This window comes from Sceloporus occidentalis, unplaced genomic scaffold (genome assembly GCF_023333645.1).
Source record: "Sceloporus occidentalis isolate IW3139 unplaced genomic scaffold, rSceOcc1.0.p SCAF_88, whole genome shotgun sequence".
Classification (NCBI taxonomy): domain Eukaryota; kingdom Metazoa; phylum Chordata; class Lepidosauria; order Squamata; family Phrynosomatidae; genus Sceloporus; species Sceloporus occidentalis.
The window spans coordinates 138,022-144,049 of NW_028317068.1; the positions used below are offsets into that span (position 1 = coordinate 138,022).

At 42.1% G+C, this 6,028-nt stretch overlaps 1 non-coding gene across 1 annotated transcript; it reads left to right on the forward strand.

Moving 5' to 3' along the window:
• The first annotated feature begins 3,989 nt into the window (after positions 1 to 3,989).
• LOC149284769 (small nucleolar RNA SNORA35) lies at positions 3,990 to 4,119 on the forward strand. Its single transcript, XR_016277818.1, has one exon. It is a non-coding gene; the product is annotated as a small nucleolar RNA SNORA35 (small nucleolar RNA).
• Positions 4,120 to 6,028: the final 1,909 nt, after the last annotated feature.

The following is a 6,028-nucleotide window of genomic DNA, read 5'->3' on the forward strand; positions in this document are numbered from 1 at the left end:
AAGGATTAAGGATTAAGTGTAAGAGCCTCTGGCCTTAACGCCTGCAGGGCTGATATTCACCACCCCCCTATCCATTCCTGTCTTAAAAAAACAGGAGGTTTAAAAAGCCTGTCCCCTTAGAACACTTGAAATTTCTAATTGTTGTAAGAACTGACATTGTAATAAAAATCAGTGCTTTATTAATTTACTATGTATTAAAAAAATGAACTGTGGAAATACATATATTTAATGTATAATCTCACATATTTACAGACACTTTTTAAATATATTATACTGCTTGACTGAAGTAAAAAAATAAATCTATCAATATCTAACAATAATTGCACGTCTATCAAATTTTTGGGACAGTGTTAGAAAAAAACAGTTTGCACTTAAAATACGAAACTAGTGTTTGGAATGTGATTGATGCGTAAATACATTTTAAAATGTGTAGCCTAATTTCCTTTATCTGGTGCAGTATTGACTTAAAGAAGAAGTCCTGTAAAAAAATAATTTTACTTCAGCATGCACTACAGTGCTTTGCACATTTATGTACACTATATGTCCAAAAGTATGGGGACATGTGACCAACACACCTATATGAGCTTACTGGACATGCCATCCCAAAACCATGGACATTACTGTGGCATTGCCCCCCCCCCTTGTAGCTATAACAGCCTCCACTCTTCTGGGAAGGGTTTTTACAAGATTTTGGAGTCTGTCTGTGGGAATTTGGGGTCATTCAGCCAAAAGTACATTTGTAAGATTAGGCACTGATGTTAGTCGAGAAAGCTTGCAATCAGTGTTCCAACTCATGCCAAGGATGTTCAATGGGGCCAAGGGCAAGGCTCTGTGCATGTCACTCGATTTTCTTCACACCAGACTTGTCATCATGACTTTATAGACCTTGCTTTTTGCACCGGGGCATAGCTATGCTGTAACAGAAAAAAGCCTACAAAGCAAACAATTGTCTGAAGAGCCCAGTGGCAGTGTGCTTTTCACCACTCCTGCTGACGCTTAGCATTTGTACAAAGTGATCCTTGGCTTGTATGCAGCTGCCTGCACCATGCCGCTCAGTGCCCCAGTGAGGCTCTTAGCCCTGCCTCTTTGAAGACCTGATGTGCCGCTCAAGGGGGCAGGCTCAGACGGAGCAGCTCCTTGTGACAGCTAGAAGAGCCGTCTGCAGGTAAGAAAGGCAGTAGAAAAGTACTGTATTGGCACGATTATAGGCCGCACCTGATTATAGGCCACACCCTAAAAGTTAGGTGCTTTTTTAACCCCTTCGTGACAATTGCCGGTCCGGGCACGTCACTGAAAATCGTGATGATTATGACAATTGACGTGCCAGGACCGGCACGTCTTTAAACGGGTGAAAAAATCGATCCGTGATCGATTTTTTTCACTCAAACGGTGTTGCTCTAATGCCTCGACATTGAGGCATTGAGCAACACCAAAAAAAACATTCCCGCCCCCCCCCGATCGCTCCTAGGAGCAAAAAAAAAACATGTTTGAAAGACTGCACGTCTTTCAAACATGGCGGCGCCCGCCGCCGAAAAACGGGTTTAGAAAGCGATCGCGAGTCGCTTCCTTTGCTTAGCTGGTGTTGCTAAGATGCCTCAGTATCGAGGCATCTTTGCAACACCTGTTTAGCAAAGGAAGCGACTCGCGATCGCTTCCTAAATGCTCAACTTACCTTCCCGGTGCCGGTGTCTTCGAAACACACGCGGTGTTTCAAGATGGCGGCGCCCATCAAGCCGGGGGGCGGAGCCTGCTGACATCATCGGGGGGGTGTTGCTGGATGTCATGGACATCCAGTGAATAACACCCCTAGTGGTCAGATCACTCATAAGAGTGATCATGATTTGATAAATCAAAGGCAATGTTTTCTAAACATTGCCTTTGATCAGTATTGGATCTGCCCCCCTCCTTCACTTGCTTCTAGTGAGGGAGAGAGACAGATCGGTGTGTTCTGGTATTTCAGGTATTCCCTAATAAAAATATATATATATTGATCCAAAGGCTCTTATAAGAGCCACCCATATAATATTAACCCCTTCATTGCCATTGATCACTGCATAAACAGTGATCTTGCATAGTGGCAATTGTTTTTGGGTTTTGTTTTTTTTTTACATGTTTTTTTACTTTTTTTAGGTTTTTTTACTTTTTTTAGGTTTTTTTTTATTTTTTATTATAGCCATTAACCCTTTCCTTCCCCACTATTTTTGCTGCAATTCTTACCATGCAGCGGTATACGGCTGAGGAGGCGTATGCCTTTTTGGCCACAGATTCTGAGGCCACTGATACAGCGTCAGATTTTGACGTTGGTCAGTTCACAGATACATCTAGTGATGTATCTGTGGCTGTTAGAACGCCTGCCACACGTAGTCGTGGCAGTGCACCAGAGGCATGGGTAGCGCCTAATAGGTACAAGCCAGCTATCCCTCCTTTTTCTGGAATTCCTGGCATCAATATTGATGTTACAGGATTCACTCCACTGCAATTTGTGCAGGTTTTTTTGGGAGACGATGTCTTGGGAGACATTGTCACACAAACTAACCTTTATGCCCAGCAGCACCGTGCTGCTAGCCCTAATTCTTTTTGGGCAAAACAGCCATGGACTCCCATTGACGTGCCAGAATTTCTTAAATTCTGGGCACTCACAATGTTAATGGGCATTATAAAAAAGCCCTCCATCCGCTCCTACTGGAGCACCAGCCCCATCTTTAGTACCCCCATTTTTGCCCAAACTATAACTAGGCAAAGGTATGAAATGATTCTTCGTTTCATGCATTTTAGCGACAACAGCCTGTGCCCCCCTAAGGAGGACCCCCAGTTTGATAGGCTGTACAAAATCCGCCCCCTGATTACCCATCTCGCTGCCAGGTTTCCAGAGGTTTATACACCTGGAAAGAATATCTGCGTGGATGAATCCCTAATGAAATATAAAGGAAGGTTGGGATTCAAGCAGTATATTCCTTCCAAGCGCTCCAGGTATGGAGTGAAGGTGTATAAGCTCTGCGAGAGCGAGACAGGATATACTCATGCCTTCCGGGTATACGAGGGTAAGGATAGCTACCTTGACCCTCCAGGTTGCCCAGATCATCTGGGCACCAGTGCCAAGATTGTTTGGGACCTAATATTCCCCCTTATGAACAAAGGCTACCACTTGTATGTAGATAACTTCTATACAAGCGTCCCTTTGTTCAAGCTGCTGTATTGTTTCGATACGGTAGCTTGCGGTTCTATAAAAAAGAACCGCTTGGGTTTCCCACAACGCCTGGTACGAACCCGGCTAGGAAAGGGGGAGACCTCAGCTCTACGCCAAGAGGAGCTTTTGGCATTGAAGTTCAAGGACAGAAAAGAGGTGTGCATGCTGAGCACCATCCACGATGAAAAAACCGTGGAGGTTTCTGTCCGTGGCAGAGCTGGGGTCACTAGAAAGCCAGTGTGCATCAGGGCCTATAACAAGCACATGGGTGGAGTTGATCTGTCAGATCAACTCCTACAGCCCTACCTCATTATGAGGAAGACAAAGGCCTGGTACAAGAAGGTTGCAATTTATCTAATGCAAATTGCAACCTATAACGCTTTTTTGCTGCACAAAAAAGCAGACACTGGGCTGAAGCTGTCTTTTTTGCAGTTTCAGCTCGAAGTAATTTCAGGTATCTTGTACCGTGATGCACCTGGTCCCCAAGTAGTGATGGAAACCAACAGAATTGGGGCTACCCATTTTATTTTTAAAATCCCCCCTACAGCAAAGAAGCAGAATCCCCAAAAGAGATGCAGGGTATGCTACAGCAGGGGGCAAAGAAAGGACACCACATTTTACTGTCCAGATTGCCCTGGAAAACCTGCACTCTGTGTCGGTGACTGCTTCAAGCTGTATCACACAGTTTCCCATTTTTAAATTTTTTTTTGTTCCTGCTCCATTTTTGTATTTTTTTTTAATTTTTTGTTACATTTACTGTTTTTTAGCTTTTATTTGCTCCACCATTTTTAAGCGTTTTTATTTGCACTGTCAAGTGACCTCTGTGTCCATTCCGTGGCATGAGGGACCACTTAAGGTGCTAGATCAAATCCCTTCTTGGAGATAGGCCAGGCTTTCTTGTAACCTGTCCCTACTGATAGTTGGGTACAAGCATTTTTCTTTACCCAGATGTAAAATTCCTACTGAATTTGAATTGCTCATGTTCCAAATGTGGCCCTTTTGCCCCCAAACAATCTGACAAACCCATGCATGTGGGGTATCAATGTACTCAGGAGATGTTGCTGGACACATATCTGGGTGTTGTGTGACAGCAACATATACCAGGAGCTGTAATTTCACACCTGAAGTACAAAGTATGTGAAAAAAACACCAAAAACAATTACTATCCCAAACTTTGACAAGGGTTGGTGGTAGGATTAGTGCATGGAAAGGGTTAAACTATCAGCATCTAAAATACCCTGGGGTGTCTAGTTTTCAAAAATATATGGTTTGGTGGGGTAAATTTAATTTGCTGGCTTCAAAGATGCCCCAAATACCACATAGAGACAGAATTACCAGATTCAGAGAAAAATGGCTTTGAAATAGCAAAACGCTACTTGTACTTATTGCCCCATAACGTGTAGAAGAAAGCAAAAAAACATAAAAACATTGGGTATTTCTAAACTCGGGACAAATAGTAGAATCTATTTAGCAGGTTTTTTCAGTAGTTTTTTATGATGAATAAAAGATTTTTCAAATAAAAGTGAGAAAATGTGTTTTTTTTTCAATTTTTCGTCATATTTTATTATTTTTATTATAGGAAATTACATCATATGAAAAAAATTTTGGTGTCTGAAGAAAGCCCTTCTTGTCCTGAAAAAAACAATATATAACTTGTGTGGGTTTAGTAAATGGGTTAAGAGAAAATTACAGCTAAACACAAACACCGCAGAAACGATAAAACAGCCATTGTCACGAAGGGTACAAAAAGTAAAATCAGCCTTTGTCACGAAGGGGTTAAAGAAAGATTTAGATTAGTAAACAGTATTCTAACTAACACACTGTGTTTTAATATTTTTGTTAATATTTTTTTTTGTTGTGGGAGCAGAGGGAGTGATTGCATGCTAGGGAGCGTGGAGCAGGACCCAAGGAAATGCTTGCTTTTACAATATTTAAAAAAAATGTTTGTTACAAAGATTAGCTGTTTTTTCCAGTATTTAATGTATTAAACATACATTATTTTTACCAGTGTTTCAAGTTATATATGATTGTACTTATTTGCAAAAAAAGAGATGGGGAGAAAGTGGGGTAAGGGAAAGTGAGGAAAGAGGTATCTGATGGGGAGAAATGCCCATTTTATACCCAGATTTTTAGGGGTTCCTACACCCATGCTTGTGTGTGTATATTTAGTCATCTGTTTTCTGGCACTTTATTTTCTGTAGGAATAAATTTAACAAATTAAATTTTTACTTATTCAGAGAAAAAACGCCCTCCTGAATTTGTAGTCACTTAAGAGGACAAAACTTTCTAGGCCCAGGAAAAAACTAACTAGGCTACAGGACACGATGACGTGAGGGCACGTACTCACGCTCTCATGCTCGACCGGGTGTGATGTAGGGGAGGGTGGTGAGAGGACGCCGGCCGCATAAGCAGAGCCTCACACTCGCTCTCCTACCTCCTGACTGTGCCTCTGACGCTGCAATCTGAACTCTTCCTGCCGCTTGAGAGTGAAGGTGTGAAGTATGCAGGGTGCGATTAAGGCATGGACCTTTAAACCGCATTACCCCAGACCCCTTTTCCGGACGATCCTCTCAATGGGAACTTCCATGATGGGATGTTAAAACACTGCCTCTCCAGAACATTCTAAGAGGAGTAGAATGCCCATACAACAAAAAACCAAGATATAATCTCGATGCAACAAGCCTCAACCTAGACGGAATGCAGAGCTGATTCAACTCAATGTGGTGAGCTTTACCTCAATAATCTTGCATTATACTACCTATGATTTTTTGCTCTGTTAAATTCTCTCACCGTACTACTTGCTCTCATATAAGAGATGATGGGACAATAAAATGACCCCCC